The sequence below is a fragment of the Silene latifolia genome, chromosome 2 (genome assembly GCF_048544455.1).
Source record: "Silene latifolia isolate original U9 population chromosome 2, ASM4854445v1, whole genome shotgun sequence".
NCBI classification, from domain to species: Eukaryota; Viridiplantae; Streptophyta; class Magnoliopsida; order Caryophyllales; family Caryophyllaceae; genus Silene; species Silene latifolia.
Genome location: NC_133527.1, coordinates 192097019 through 192114019, shown reverse-complemented (window position 1 = coordinate 192114019; position 17001 = coordinate 192097019).

The following is a 17001-nucleotide window of genomic DNA, read 5'->3' as shown; positions in this document are numbered from 1 at the left end:
TGCTTCTACTAATGAGTGTATCGGTCGACATTGTAATTTTAAGTTATTATCTCGTGGTTTGTATTGGTTTAAAGGACAAGAGTATGTTCACCAACAAAATTGGGATCCTTCCATATTCCGAAAGCAGGGACATGACCGGGATTCCAAGCGGCCAAAGTTGGCCACCCCGCTGCCCCGGTAGTAACTAAACGTGTGATAATATTGGCTAAGAGTTCATAGATGATATCATCCATCATCAGTGAGACAGTGATAGTGACAGTACAACTGGTAGTATAATTTATGAGCTTTATAATTAGGGTTATTTAATGGGAGTAGTATGAACTATTGCACCCTTTCTCAAAATACTCTATGCTTTGAATTAACTACGAATACTACCCCGACTAATACATCCCCTCCCACATAATAGAACAGTGGAAGGGCTACCTGTTGGACTGGTTACCCTTGTTTAAAACTTAGTTTTTCATTCTTTATTCACCTTTAATTCTTCTTTTTTACCTTAATTTTTTACCTTTTCTTCTTCCTTTCTTATACATGTTGATTTTCATAGTCACTGTTGATCTTTCGTCACAATTCTCTTTCTACACAAATAACATGAGTGAAGAAGTCCTAATTTTAATTTCGCCCTCAATTAACTCCACAATTTAAAAGATAAATCAATTTCGCCTATGATTGATTACTGATGTTTTTTATTTATTTTTTAAGCTTGTTTTTTCACAAGTTACTATTCTCATTTGCAATTTTATTCCACGTCGTCGTCCTCAAATTGTGTTCTTGATGGTTATTTAACGGGGGTATTCAGCAGGTAAAGGAAGCCCCATAATTTGGGGTGGTTATTTCAGGGGGTGAATTTTAGCTGCTTTCTCATCTTCAAACTAATTAAGGAATATAATTAACAAACATTTGTATCAGTAGTCAATATAATAGGGAGTGGTTGTAGATAATTAGTGGTAATTAAGTTATACTCCATAAAATTTTGGCAAATGTGTATATATTATCCATTGTCGAGTCGCCTTTCATGCCTTGACACTTGACAGTGCTAATCTTCAGATTGTTAATTAGCTTTTACTTTAATCACAACATAAGGATACTGGATGAACATTTTTTTATTCAAGTCTTGCTTTATACTTCGTAGTTGATCAGAGATGAATCAATATAAGCCAATCTTCCTGGGAATACTTGATCCCAATTCTCAACAGTCCATTAAGGCAATTGAAGCGCGCTTGCAATACCCAGAAATGTACCCGGGTAGGCGGGAAACATAATCTTGATGACGTTGGAAAAGAGGAGAGTACAGAATTTATAAATTAAAAAAATTTGCAGGTATCCATAAAAAAAAAAGGTAAAGGGAAGAAGATGAATTTCTTAATAAAGAAAACAGTGAACCTCGCCAACATATTACCTGTTGCATCAGGTAAAAAAGAGAGCAATTCTGTTAGAAAGGAAGGGGGTCTATTAGTTGGTAGTATTCATAGTTAATTCAAAATAGGAAAGTGATAGGGCGACGCCGGGTGTTACTGATTCCAGTAACACCATAATTAAAATAATAAATTTAAATGAAAAATGACTTTATCGTTTTTCATTTTTGCGCCAAAACAAAAAGGATAGAAAAGTAATTCCAATCAAATTTATAAACTAGATCCCTAATTAATAATTTGAAGAACTTCAAGCCACCAACAACTTGCAAATCTCAAACTTCGAACCATTTGGTATTGAGATGATAGTGGTTGAAGACAACTTATCAATTGCGGAATAAATTTTATATTGTCCATAATTTGACAAGGAAATGTTGTCTAACGCAATCGGGAACGCAAACCATTTTTACACAGGAATGCATCTATATTGCTCGACGCCAAACTGGTAATTGATATTGAAGACAATTTTCTTGATGAAGGTTGATGTTACTATGTTAATAAATGGCCAAATTGATTTGCAAAACTTCATTGCGTATCATTTATTGGCTATGAGCCTATGACGAATTGACGATCTAGCTTTGCTTAATTGTCATTGATGGGGCATATTCTGCACCGCTGACCAAGTCAACATATTGAGCAAGGTCAAAGATATCCACAGCAAGTCAACGACTTAGACAGCCTAGCCGATGCAGCCCATCGGCTGTCACACCTGGTCTCGGTACTGGGACAACTAGCCAGCCGGGGCACATATAGCGTACTCATATCCAAGACCCCTCGGTCGGCCTGCCATAGGTCCATCGGCCGAGGGTAGAACGGTCTTTCCGCCTGCTAGCCACTTTGCCACTTGGCCACTACGCGACAAAAGGTGAAAGTCTATAAATACTCCTCAACCCTCATTGAGGAAAGGATACACGATCTAACCTAAGAATCACTATTCATCTGGTAATATCTTCCTTATCTCTCTACAATATATACATTTAGCCAAGCAACAACTTATCTCTAAGTTAACTGACTTGAGCGTCGGAGTGAGTTCGCTCGGTCCAAAGCCGAGCCCTCAGTTTGTTCATCGTTTCAGGAGACCGAGAGGAGGATTCGAGCAAAGACATCATTCTACGAGCTACGAGTGGTGACAAATATCTGCTCTGGAGATACGCCCGGAACAATTGGCGCCGTATGTGGGGAGTAGACACTAGAAGCTAGTCACATTCATTCCCAAACAAAAAAAAACAACACACAAAAACCCACCCAAAAAGCTAAGAAGATGTCGAAACAACAAGAGGTATTCGTGACTGACGAACCCGAATTCTGCCAAGATGATACCGTCCACAAATCTGGAGTTGTGCAACCCTCCGCCGGCCAAGTAACTCAACCGGAGTACTGGATGCCAATAATACCGATCGCCGCGCTTTGCCCCCTTGCCAACCAGGTCACCATCATGGGACATGTGGTTGACGCAAAGAAAAATCAAGATGCTCCTGGACCTAATTGGTAGTACGCCGGCTCACACTGTCACGCCGACAAGAGCGGCGGAAACCGTCCAGGAAACCAGGGCCCAAAATGTGACTCCGAGAAACTTGAACGGGGCACTAGGAGAAGCTGACCCTGCCAAGACGCCGGAGGAGCCCAGAGTGCTAGTGGTGGACCTGAGCCCTCCCCGTACTCACGGGAGGACAGCGTCGCCGCAGCACCGACGAGGCCTGCCTCAGAGGAGTGAAAGAAGTCCGACTCAGCAGAGTCGGAGGAGAAGCCCGAGTCGGAGAAGGAGTCCTTCCCGCTACGAGGAGAGGAGCCGGACTAGGAATGCGAGGAGCCGATCGCCGCGTGTCATTCGGCACGTGGTCAGACAGCCCCTCAGTGCCTATGTCCTTGAAACCGCCGTCCCAACCAAGCTAAAGTTGCCGGCGTTCACATACAAAGGGGATAGCGACCCCACCGACCATGCCGAGGCCTTTGAGTCGTACATGTCGGTGTGGGAGCAACCCGACGAAGTTTGGTGCCGAGTCTTCCCAACGACGTTGCATGGGATGACTCAAAGTTGGTACAAGGGGCTTCCCGACGGCTCGGTATACTGTTACGCCGACCTAAGGGACGCCTTCTTAGCCCAGTACTCTTGCAATAAGAGGAGGGCCGTGGAGACGTCGGATCTCCTGACTATCAGGCAGGAAGGGGGCGAGTCTCTACGGAGCTATGTAAAGAGGTTTGACGCCAAGGTTCAGCAAATCCGGGATTGTAACCCCGAGCTGGCGGCCTTCGCACTGATGAAAGGCCTCCCCAGAGGGGATTTTAAAAACGAACTCATCAAGTACGGTGGCCTGAACTTGGACGCCGCCAGAAAATTGGTCGACCGAGCCATCAAGGTAGAGGACTATCACAAGACCTGGGTAGACCACGGCGAGGCTGGGCACTCAGAGGAGAAGAGCCGCCGGGAAGATAACCCGGATGAAGGACGCCGTGACAATAATGGGTCACGGTCCGATGAAAGACGCCGTGACAATAATAGGTCACGGTCTGACAAATCTGCCAGAAACAGGACTCGACGGCGCCGGGGAGTTCGGGAACGTACTACCAAAGGCGGTACAATGATAAAACCCCTCTGGTCGTATCGGCCGCCGAGGTCTTCGCCCTGAGCAAAAACGAGGGCCAGAAATGGGAACGGCCCCCCAAGCCGAAGGGAGACGGTGACACGAGCCAGTATTGTGAGTACCACGGCCACACCAGTCATCACCTTATCGACAACTCGCCGGCATCCGAAGAATGCCATTGAAGAGCCGATCCGAAAGGGAGCCTCGGCAAGTATGTTGCCAAAGGCCAAAAGACGATGCGGCGGTTCGGATAAGAAATCCGTCTTTGAACGGATAGGAGTGATCCATGTTGTCATCGGGGCAACGAGAACGGTGGGTCCGCTAATGGGCACAAACGGCACTCGAACGAGTCATATCGGGCCATCAACTTTGTGCCCAACACAGCGATCCCCGCTTCCAACATCCCCGATATGACTATTGGAAGAAAGGACTACGAGGGAGTCATCGCCCCTCACAAATGACCCACTCGTAGTCAACTTAGACATATCCAACCACCTGGTCAAGAGGTGCCTGATTGACACAGGCGCCTACACGAACATCATGTTCAGGGAGTGCTTCCTCAACCTCGGTCTGAAAGTCAAGGACTTGAGCCCCTGCACCAATCCACTGTACAGCTTCTCCGGAGCCGGCCTGGTACCTCTGGGGTCAATCAGACTGCCGGTGATGTTCGGCGAGGGGAATGCGGCTAAGAATGTCCTAGCTGAGTTCGTGGTCATTGACGGCTCGTCCGCCTACAACGTTCTCATAGGCCGAGTCACTCTGAGCGAGGCCGACGCAGTGATGTCCATCCGGCCCCGACAACGATGTATGTCTCGGACCGGGGAGAAGCGCATAAGCTCGTCTCCAAGGACGAGAAGGACGAGGTGGTCAACGTCCAGATATCTGCCAGAGGATGCAACATGCAATCCCTCAAAGTGGCAAAGAAGTCAGAGAAGGGGAAAAGGCCATCCTTACAACAGGAGGGCGACCTCATGGATGCAACTGACGGCTAACTGGGAAGGTGTGCCTTTGATGAGCCATTAGGACACTGGTAATCTCGGGAAAAACTTTGTATAAGCGGCGGAGGTGTCCAAGACAGCTGTGGGCACCCCGACGCATGTTTATATCTAATGAAAAATCGTCCAAGTCTTCCATCAAAGTGTTCATTTTCCCCCATAGTCACTAGCAAGAAACAAACGCCGGCTCACACTGTCACACCGACAAGAGCGGCAGTTTCCATCAAGAAACAGACGCCGGCTCACACTGTCACACCGACAAGAGCGGCAGTCTCCATCAAGAAGCAGGCGCCGTCGCAGTCACCCCAAGTAGTAGACGCTACGGCAGTCACCCCAAGAGGTAGGCGCCGCAGCAGTCACTCCAAGTGGTAGACGCCACGACAGTCTCCATCAAAAAGCAGACGCCGGCTCACACTGTCACACCGACAAGAGCGGCAGTCCCCATCAGGAAGCATTCAACATGCCTCAGTCACTACCTACGTAGTCGACGCTCGCGAAGGCGATCAACATGCCTTAGAGACGTTAAACAGTTGAGATATGCATTCTAACTGCCTCGGCAAGGCCGAAGGTAAAAACGAAGGCACTCAATTAATGACGCAAAAAGACAAGTGAGGAACTGTGATCAAAACCCCGGCGACGCCGGGGGCAAATAAGGCAAACTCTTATTAAAAATAATAACAGGTTACAAGTGAGGAGAATACAGACGACGGCCATCCCCATAGGGATAAGCCAAAACACAACCTACCAAAGTTGTACAAAATACAAGGAAAAGAAAAGCAAAAGGTCAGACATATCATTTGAATGCGCCAAAAGATGGCAGGGAGGAAAGGCTTAATAATTGGCTCCCGAACAACTGAAGCTATCCGAGACGCCGGGTGAACCTGGTGACGACCGCCCGTCTCCCTATGCCTGTTGCTGCTTGCCATCAGCAGCGGTAGCAGCATCATCCTTGATAGGCGACCCAGCTGTTTTCTTAGCAGCCTCAGCTTCAGCGGCCTTAGCCTCATCTTTCTTGGCAGCCTCAGCCTCAGCAGCCTCAGCTGCCCTCATCCTCTCGGCTTCCTCTTTGGCCGCCTTAGCCTTCTCAGCAAGGGCTGCCTTCTCCGCGGCCGCCTCTTCCTCTATCTTCACCCTTACCTCCTCCTTGGCCTTCTCCTCCGCGGCTTTCTCTTTAGCTTCGAGCTTGTCGTCAAACAGCTCGTCGAATTTGTCCCACGGAAAGGAGCCATCCAGAGGGAAGAGCTCCCCAATCGCTTCCCTAGCAGCTTCTTCGGCCAGGTCCCGATATTGGGCACACATCTTAGGGAGGATAACGGTTTGGAGCATCTCAATGTCCTCCTCTTTTTGAGCGATGATAGCATCCTTGCTCCGAACCACCTTCCCCTGAATCTGAAACTGGCCCCTGAATTCATTCCTCTGCTGGAAATAAAGGTCGGCGTGCCTCTGAACGAGGTCACACTTCTCCAACAGCTTGGCAGCTTCAGCCGCCGCAGCCTCGGCTTTAGCTCTCTCAGCAAGGACCTCCTTTTCAGCGTCCTCCCTGAGTCTTCTCTCAGCACGGACTGCCTTTTCAGCCTCAGCCTTGGCCCTCTTAGCCTCCTTGTTCGCGGCGTCGAGTTCAAGCCTTAGCCGCTCGAGCTGTGGGGCAGCATCAGCAATGACCTTCTCTTGCTCCACAATGAGACCACCAGCCGTACCAGCCCACTTCGCCAGTGACCTGATCAAACTTACGCCCTCCGACTTAATCTGAAGGGGGGTAGGCTTCGGGAAGGAGGTGACTACGGCGGCGTCTTGACCACCTGCCTGCGCAGTTCCCTTCTCGGCACGCCTTTCAATGGTGTGACCAGTTGACGGCAGCGGTTGTAACACCCCCATACTCCAAGTGCCTTACCAGGACCACTCAGGTATGAAGACATTACCATCTCGGTTGCCCGAGGTATGATAATCAAACAACAATAAAGAAACAACGTTTATTATAAATAGTTTAATGAATAAATACAATCCTTAAAGCCAAACCAAAGTACGATACATTATTCAAACTGACTGTCTAACTGAAAAGTAAATAAACTAAGGCTACAGCGGAAGACTCTATCATCATGTCGTGGCATCCCAGCTATCCCAGTACTCATCTCAATACCTGCTCAATATCTGCTCACCATCCCCGAATGGATTACCGCAGATTTACAAACAACACCGGGGTCAGTACTAATCACACAATCAATATAGATAACAATAATAAGATAAACAGACAGCTGAACTGTCACACACACACACACACACACACACACAGCCAACCAACCGTCTCAATCACTGACTGTCCACTGGACCAGCCCTGCCAGTGGGGGACCGCAGCCGTTCCCACCTAAGCCCCGCTCATCATACCGAGCGATAACCCTGTCCATTAATGTGCACATCCCCTCCCGTGGCGGGTTCCACGGAGGGCGAAACTAGGGCGTGAAGTCACTCCCGCAAGTGACCCCACTCAGCCGAGAACGCATCTCGAGAACCATCAACAACAATCACCACCACAAACACAGTACAATCATTATATCAAACAACTGAATACAACACATCACCAATATCCCATTATGGGACTAATACTGAGTAGGAAATCCTACCTGGAAAGCACAACAAGCAGACGGTATCTACAGCTGTATCAAAAGGCCTCTTCTACGAACCCTCCTCCTATCATATAACACACATAGGCCATACATCACATACTACACATAAAAACCCCCAATCTCTAAATTAGGGTTTAACCAAAACAAGGGAAAGACAATAAAAAGGGTACGTAGATCTTACCCTCGACGCAAGGAACTCAACGATACGAACAACGACAAGAACTGACCGTCTGAACTCCGGGAATTGCTAAGAATGCGATTAGGAAGATGAACTAGTTGCTTTCTCTCTTAAACAGGGTTTTAGGTTTTGTAAAAGTGAATTAAAACAATGACGGCGAAACTTAAATACCTAAATCGCATAATTAACAAAACCCGAGAAAATCCCCCGATAAACCGGCTACTCGATCGAGTACCCAAGGATACTCGATCGAGTACCCCCCTACTCGATCGAGTGCCCCAGCTACTCGATCGAGTGCCCAACAGGTCAGAAACTATTTAACTTCGCAACTTGCCCTTACTCGACAGAGTAAGGGCTACTCGATAGAGTACCCCAAGACATATAAATACGGAGTATTACAGTCTTCCCTCCTTAAAAAGAACTTCGTCCCCGAAGTTCAAACCACTACTAAACAAAGGTACTCCCTCAACCTTCCCGACTCAACAAGCAAACGAAATACAACATAAAACATGATACTAACCCAACTCTTCCCGACAAACATACCGACACAACATATAAAAGGGGTATAAAACTCTTAAAAACTGCTCGCGATCATCTCCTACCCCCCTAAAAGAAACAAGGTTACGTCCCCGTAACCATACATACCTGATCAAAAAGGAAAGGGTAACGCTCTTTCATGACATCCTCTGCCTCCCATGTAGCTTCCTCAGTCTCGTGGTTAGACCAAAAGATCTTAAGCAAAACTGTCTCACCACTCCTAGTCTTCCTAACCTTTCGGTCAAGAATCTGCTTAGGTACCTCAAGATATGATAAGGACTCATCTAGCTCTAAGCTCTCTGCCTCTAACACATGTGACGGGTCACTCACATACTTCCGCAGCTGCGATACATGAAACACATTATGCACTCTCTCTAGCGCAGCCGGTAAAGCCAGACGATAAGCAACTTCCCCAACTCGCTCTAAGATCTCATAAGGCCCTACAAACTTCTGACTTAGCTTGCCTTTCTTCCCAAATCTCATAACTCCGCGCATAGGAGACACTTTCAGAAGAACCTTGTCCCCGACCTGAAACTCTATATCCCGGCGATGTAGATCTGCATAACTCTTTTGTCGATCCTGAGCTGCTCTCATCCGTTCCCTGATCATCTTAATCTGTTCCACCATCTCATGCACCATCTCTGGTCCTAAAACCACTTTGCCAAAGACTATCGTCCCAACAGATTGGACTCCTACATCTCCTCCCGTACAAAGCCTCAAACGGTGCCATACCTATACTGGTGTGGTAGCTGTTGTTGTAAGAAAACTCTATCAAGTCCAACCTCTGCTCCCAGCTACCACCAAAATCCATCACACAAGCTCGCAACATATCCTCAAGAGTCTTGATTGTTCTCTCGGTCTGCCCATCTGTCGCAGGATGAAATGCTGTACTCATCTTCAAGGTTGTTCCCAACGATTCCTGCAACTCTTTCCAAAACCTCGATATAAACCTCGCATCTCTGTCAGACACTATGTCCTTAGGGACTCCATGTAACTTAAGCACGTTCTTTCGATAGGCCATAGCCAATTGTGCCTTAGTCCATGTGTCTTTCATTGGAACAAAGTGAGCTGACTTGGTCAGACGATCCACTATCACCCAAATCATGTTGTTACCTTGTTGACTCTTTGGCAAACCCACAATGAAATCCATGGAAATGGATTCCCACTTCCACTCAGGTACCTCTAAAGACTGAATCTTACCTTGTGGTCTTCTCTGTTCCCCTTTAACTCTCTGGCATGTCAAACAACGGGACACAAACTCAGCTGTCTCTTTCTTCATCCCAGGCCACCAAAACGTTTTCTTCAAATCCTTGTATAGCTTATCTCCACCTGGATGAACTGAATATGGTGTGCAATGCGCCTCTGTCATGATTGTCTTTTTCAACTCCTCATCATTAGGAACACACCACCTACCATCAAACCTCAAACTACCATCTGTGTGAATAGAAAACCGGGACACTGTCCCTTTCTCTACTCCAGCTCTCCACTCTACTAACTTAGGATCCAAAGCCTGTTTACCTCGAATATCATCATAAAACTCAAGCTGTACTGTCATATCACCCATGGCATCTCCTTTCTGCATCATATGTATCCCAAAGCTCGCTACCTCATCCCTCAGCCTCATCAAAGATAGAGCTGTACACAAGGAATGTACACTCTTCCTACTCAAAGCATCAGCAACAACATTGGCCTTCCCTTCATGGTAGATAATTTCCATGTCGTAATCGCCAATCAACTCCATCCACCTCCTCTGTCTCATGTTCAACTCCTTCTGCGTGAAGATGTACTTAAGACTCTTGTGATCAGAAAATACCTTAAAGATTGCTCCATAAAGGTAATGTCTCCAAATCTTGAGAGCAAACACCACTGCACCCAACTCCAGATCATGAGTAGGGTAGTTCTCCTCATAAGGCTTCAACTGTCTAGAAGCATAGGCAATCACTTTACCATTCTGCATTAACACACATCCCAGCCCATTCTTCGAGGCATCTGTATAAACCTCGAAATTCTCACTCCCTTCAGGCAATGCTAGGACAGGAGCTGTGGTCAAACGCTCCTTTAATGTCTGGAACGCCGTCTCACAACTCTCATCCCAACGAAACCTGTTCTCTTTCCTCATCAACGCTGTCATCGGTCTAGCTATCTTGGAGAAATCTTTCACAAACCGTCTGTAGTATCCAGCTAAACCCAAGAAACTCCTAACCTCAGCAACATTATTTGGTGCTTCCCACTTTGTCACTGCCTCAATCTTCGCTGGATCCACAGCTACCCCATCCTTAGAGATCACATGCCCCAGAAAAGCAACTTTCTCTAACCAGAACTCACAGTTGGACAGCTTAGCATACAACTCATGATCCCTCAACGTTTGCAACACTATCCTCAGATGCTCTTCATGCTCCTCTTTAGTCTTAGAATAGACTAAGATATCATCGATAAACACTACTACAAACTGGTCCAAAAACTGTCTAAAGATCCTATTCATCAAATCCATAAACACTGTCGGCGCATTAGACAACCCAAACGGCATCACCACATACTCATAATGGCCATACCTCGACGTGAAAGCTGTCTTTGGTATGTCCACCTCTCTAATCTTCACCTGATGGTACCCCGACCTCAAATCAATCTTAGAAAAGACTGTTGCACCGCTCAACTGATCAAACAGGTCATCTATCCTTGGCAAAGGATACTTGTTCTTTATCGTCACACGGTTCAGCTCTCTGTAATCTATACATAGCCTCAAACTCCCATCTTTCTTCTTCACGAAAAGAACTGGTGCTCCCCAAGGCGATACACTTGGTCTAATGTATCCCTTCTCTATCAAGTCATCCAACTGCTTTCTAAGCTCCTCCATATCCTTAGGACCCATACGGTACGGTGCCTTAGAGATTGGCCCCGTCCCTGGTTTCAACTCTACGGTGAAATCTATCTCCCTCCTCGGTGGCAACCCCGGAATCTCCTCTGGAAAAACATCTGCAAACTATCCCACCACTGGTATCTCATCAACCGTCGGGCTCTCTATCCGGTCATCTCTCACATGGCACAAGATCAGAGGACATCCCTTCCTCAGGTAAGACTTCAAGGTAACAGCTGTAATCAACTTAACTTTGGGTTTGACTAGAAACCCACGATAAGACACACTAACACCCTTTGGACCTCTTAAAGACACTTTCTTTTGATGACAGTCTATCTTAGCCTTATACTTTCCTAACCAATCCATCCCAACTATCATCTCAAAACCGTTAAAAGGAAACTCTAGCAAGTCTACCGGGAAATCAACTTGCCCAACTATCAAAGATACATCTCTAAACAACCTCCCACACGATACAGACTCACCCGAAGGTATGAAAACTTGCTCACTAACAGATTCATAAACTCTCAAACCCAACTGTTTAACGTGACTCGAAGACACAAACGACTGAGAAGCCCCCGAATCGAACAAAACAAAGGTAGGAATACCATTAACAAGAAATGTACCGGTGATAACATGCGCATCTTCCTTAGCTGCTTCCTTCTCCATCATGAATAACTTGCCACTGGTCTTCTGCCCACCTCCCTGGACAGTACTGGCTGACGCGGTCGGCTTAGCACCCGACCCTTGATTGTTGTTGTTGTTCGTTGGTGTTTTCTGATAATAATTACCGCCGTTGCGGTTGCCTCCACTCTGGTAACTCTGACTTCCCCGGTTTGGCCATGATCCAGCCGGTCTGTTGCTCGCGAAGCTCTGTGCAGGTCTCTGAAAAGATCCTGGTGTACTCGTGCACTCATGTCTCTTGTAGCCTACTCCACCGCAACCAAAGCAGGTCACCCCCCAACTATTACTCACACTCCCACGGCCACGCCCAAAGGAAGTTCCAGCACTAAACCCAGACCCAGAAGAAAACCCCTTTGACTGATTGTAGTTGCCTTTCTTGTAATTAGATTGGCCACCACTCTCACTCTCAGACTTCCTCTTCTCACCACCAGACCTCTCCTGAGCCATCTCCACCAACCTCTCTGCTCTCCCAGGCCTCTCATAGGCTTCCTTAACATCGGTAAGGATCCCCACGGGTAACTTATCCATAATCTTGGTGGTCAGCCCCTTCTCAAACCTCAATGCCAGGTTCTCCTCACTCAAACCCATATCCTCAGCATACCTGGACTTCTCATTGAACTGTCTGTAGTACTCGGCTACAGACATCTCAGCGGTCATCTTAAACTTATCAAACTCTTCCCCAACTTACTCCTCACATGCTCCGCATTTAACTCCTTCCTCACCACCCTACGAAACTCCTCCCAAGGTATAGCAGGTAAGCCTTGGTTGGTATATATTTCCTTAGCACTCACCTTCACCGTATCCCACCACTTGCCTGCCTCCCCCTCGGATAGAACGCAGCTGTTCTACTCTCATCTCATCCGGACAATGAACCAGGTCTAAGATGTTCTCCATCTCTCTCAGCCAACTATCAAGCAGATTAGGCTCCCCAACTCCCTTGTACTCTTTCGGGTTAAACCTCGCAATATAGAGGCTGATTTTTGAATGATCAACCTCCTTCTCCTTATCCTTACCCTTGTCCTCATTCACTCTCTTCAGGGTCTCAGTAAGAGCATCCTGGTGCTCTAACATCTTAACGATGTCATCCGTGGTCATAAGCTCAGCTCTCGCATACAAAGCAGTTCTCTTGGGCGGCATCTTGAAGCTATATAAGAAAGGGTAAACATAAACACACGTACTAAACCTCAAAACACGAAAACACGCTGCCCAGAACCCACTCGATCGAGTTCCCAAACACACTCGATCGAGTAACGGACTACTCGATCGAGTGCCCCACGTACTCGATCGAGTACCCAAACTCCAGAACCCAAACAGACCTTCTGATCTCTTACCTACTCGATCGAGTATCTAGGCTACTCGATCGAGTGACCCCCTACTCGATCGAGTACCCCTAGTTACTCGATCGAGTGCCCCAAAACTCGATTATGGACTCAAAATCGCCAAAAACCCACCCGATCGAGTCAGTCTCACTCGATCGAGTAACACTAATTCGTAAGAGCTACCCGCATATTACGTCATATGCTAACATGCTAAACTTTATAAGTCACATTATATCGTAACAAGCATACTACGCATCTTTTCTACTATCCGCGAAATCATTTCATCATATTATTAAATGCCACATTGTAAATCATCCAACATGTTATCATCTCATCAACAAGTTTCCTCATATCACATTTTCTTTCACATGCTCAAACTTTCTACTTCAACATCCAACGATTAACACATTCCATCACATTCATAAACCAGTTAACCAAACACACATTCGACCCGACAAACACTTCCCCCATGTGACCGGTTCAAAGTTGTAGGGCGACCCCTGCGACTTTAGGACGTCTCCCAAGCCTTTGCACTAGCTCCTACAACTTTTACCCCGGGTTCATTTTAATTGACTCCCTATGTTCATTAAGTTCATTGGTTACAGGTTTCAGGATCGTCGCTCTGATACCATTTGTAACACCCCCATACTCCAAGTGCCTTACCAGGACCACTCAGGTATGAAGACATTACCATCTCGGTTGCCCGAGGTATGATAATCAAACAACAATAAAGAAACAACGTTTATTATAAATAGTTTAATGAATAAATACAATCCTCAAAGCCAAACCAAAGTACGATACATTATTCAAACTGACTGTCTAACTGAAAAGTAAATAAACTAAGGCTACAACGGAAGACTCTATCACCATGTCGTGGCATCCCAGCTATCCCAGTACTCATCTCAATACCTGCTCAATATCTGCTCACCATCCCCGAATGGATCACCGCAGGTTTACAAACAACACCGGGGTCAGTACTAATCACACAATCAATATAGATAACAATAATAAGATAAACAGACAGCTGAACTGTCACACACACACACACACACACACAGCCAACCAACCGTCTCAATCACTGACTGTCCACTGGACCAGCCCTGCCAGTGGGGGACCGCAGCCGTTCCCACCTAAGCCCCGCTCATCATACCGAGCGATAACCCTGTCCATTAATGTGCACATCCCCTCCCGTGGCGGGTTCCACGGAGGGCGAAACTAGGGCGTGAAGTCACTCCCGCAAGTGACCCCACTCAGCCGAGAACGCATCTCGAGAACCATCAACAACAATCACCACCACAAACACAGTACAATCATTATATCAAACAACTGAATACAACACATCACCAATATCCCATTATGGGACTAATACTGAGTAGGAAATCCTACCTGGAAAGCACAACAAGCAGACGGTATCTACAGCTGTATCAAAAGGCCTCTTCTACGAACCCTCCTCCTATCATATAACACACATAGGCCATACATCACATACTACACATAAAAACCCCCAATCTCTAAATTAGGGTTTAACCAAAACAAGGGAAAGACAATAAAAAGGGTACGTAGATCTTACCCTCGACGCAAGGAACTCAACGATACGAACAACGACAAGAACTGACCGTCTGAACTCCGGGAATTGCTAAGAATGCGATTAGGAAGATGAACTAGTTGCTTTCTCTCTTAAACAGGGTTTTAGGTTTTGTAAAAGTGAATTAAAACAATGACGGCGAAACTTAAATACCTAAATCGCATAATTAACAAAACCCGAGAAAATCCCCCGATAAACCGGCTACTCGATCGAGTACCCAAGGATACTCGATCGAGTACCCCCCTACTCGATCGAGTACCCCCCTACTCGATCGAGTGCCCCAGCTACTCGATCGAGTGCCCAACAGGTCAGAAACTATTTAACTTCGCAACTTGCCCTTACTCGACAGAGTAAGGGCTACTCGATAGAGTACCCCAAGACATATAAATACGGAGTATTACAGCGGTTGATCTACAAAAATTCAGTTAAAGCATCAGTATCAACATGCATGGACATACCGGAGAGCCTGCCATCAGGAACGCCTAATGAACCGGCTAAATCTAAGCCACATGTTAGATCCGTACCAGTCTTGGCCTTCTTAGCCGGAGGCCCCTTTTCCTTGTTGGCCCCGGCAGCAGCGACAGCAGCGGCAGAGGCTGTCTCTTTTCTTTTTCGGACAAGGGGAGATCCCTCTGCATCGGAGTCCCCCCATCGGTGATATCAACGATCTCCACCGTCTCCTTCTGGACTAAAGGGATGGGAGGTGGAACTGATGTCGACGCCGTCGCCGCCAAAGACTTTGTTTTCCGCGTGTGGCGCGGCATGTTACTAGCAACCTTCGCCTGGGCCGCCACCACATTCAAGCCTTTCAGCTGCTGATCCATGAGATCATTCGGCGGCGTCCTGCGGTCATGGGCTAGAGCCTTGGGATGCAAATCAGCAACGGTCTTGTCTTTGTGCAGCCCCATTCTCCGGAGGATATCCTCAGACAGGTCCGGTCCAAAGTGGTCTGCAAAGGAAACAAAGCAAGAGTTAATTAGCAGAAATAAATCGAAGTTCGAAAAACAGAAACATTGAGAGCGGTGATGGGCCTCACACCGACCCCACTCACCCCGTGCTAGGGCCGGTATGAGGCCGACATGGCAGAGCAGCTCATCCTGAAGAATGATCTGCGTTGGGGGAATCCATCTTTTCGGCACCCCACTCTCTTCCGCCTCAAAAAGCCTCATCGCCAGTTTCTCATCCTCTTTAAGAGGGACCTTGCTGGCATCCATCTTAAACTTTTTCCGGGTGACCCATCTGTCATGCTCCGCCTTAGTCTCGCACCGCAAATTAACTTGGTGCTGGAAGGACCGGGGCAGTGGATAGTCATCCGGCACCTCAACGTACACCCACCGATCTTTCCAATCCTTACAGGAAGAGAGCTTATCAACGGAGACGTAGCCCGGCTCCATCTGCACGCTGTACCATCCCACTTTACCAGAGGTCGATGGCCGAAGATGATGAAGCCGGCGGAATAAATTAACCGTTGGGGCCTCTCCCTTGAAGAGACAGAGCCAGACAAAGCCGACTATGGTCCTAACAGCCAACGGGTGCAGTTGGGCCACGGCAACGTTCATGGCTCTGACGATGGCCATAACATATTCATTCAGCGGAAACCGGAGCCCGTACTCTGAGTGCCGCATGTATACGCCGGTGCAACCCGGTGGAGGGCAACAGACGGCCTGACCCTCCTCAGGGATAACAATTTTGTATCCCCTGCCAAAGAAGAAATGTACCTCGAAAAATGTCTCGCCGGAGCAACTGGCGAACTTATGGGTCCAAGCACGGTCAAGGCGGACCTTACAGGCGTCGCCGTGATCCATAACGTACTGCCTCCCCTCATTAGGACGAGCCCTTTCAGCATCATCGAAGTCATCATCAACATCATCATCATCCTCCCAGTCCTCCAAAATTTGTGGATCGACTTCGGGAGAAGGAGACCTAGGGCCCCCAGACATTAACGGGAGGGCGTCTAGTGCCCCCTCTTCATCAGGACGCGACGGGGAACCCCCCGGTGCACGGTTACTAGGTCCGGCATCAGCAGAAGACATGATTCACAACAAAAACTTCACAAATTAAGAGTTGAGAAAAATTGTTTGTTTACCTTGAAGAAAAGCACTAGCCGACGTAACGATTCTGAAGATTTGAAGAGAAAGAAGCCCTTGAAAGTTTAGAGAGAAGAAAATTTTGGAGAGAATGAAATTGGTGGCCAATTTCACGGAATAACTGCCCTATTTATAGGAAAAAGCCCATGA